This window comes from Eimeria mitis, genomic scaffold, assembly GCF_000499745.2.
Source record: "Eimeria mitis Houghton genomic scaffold, Emh_scaff697, whole genome shotgun sequence".
Classification (NCBI taxonomy): Eukaryota; Apicomplexa; class Conoidasida; order Eucoccidiorida; family Eimeriidae; genus Eimeria; species Eimeria mitis.
Window position 1 is genome coordinate 7,255 of NW_013575066.1, and position 371 is coordinate 7,625.

Below are 371 nucleotides of genomic sequence, written 5' to 3' on the forward strand. Positions count from 1 at the left end.
AGGAGTTTAACGATGTGAGGGTTATCTGCATACAACAGAAAAAAAAAATAAATAAAAAAAATAAATAAAAAAAATAAAAAAAAATAAAAATAAATAAATAAATAAATAAATAAATATTATATATATGTATGCCTGTATTTATATGCAGCAGTTCTTGCTGCTGCAGCAAAGCAGCAAGCAGCAACTGCAGCAGCAGCAGCAGCAGCAATGACAGCAACGAAACCAGAAACAGCAGCAGCAGCAGCAGCAGCAGCAGCAGCAACAGCAGCAGCAGCAGCAGCAGCAGAATACCTTTGAGTTGATGAAGGAGAGAGATTTCTCTAATAGCAGTTGCAGCAGCAGCAGCAGCAGCAGCAACAAAACCAGCAGCA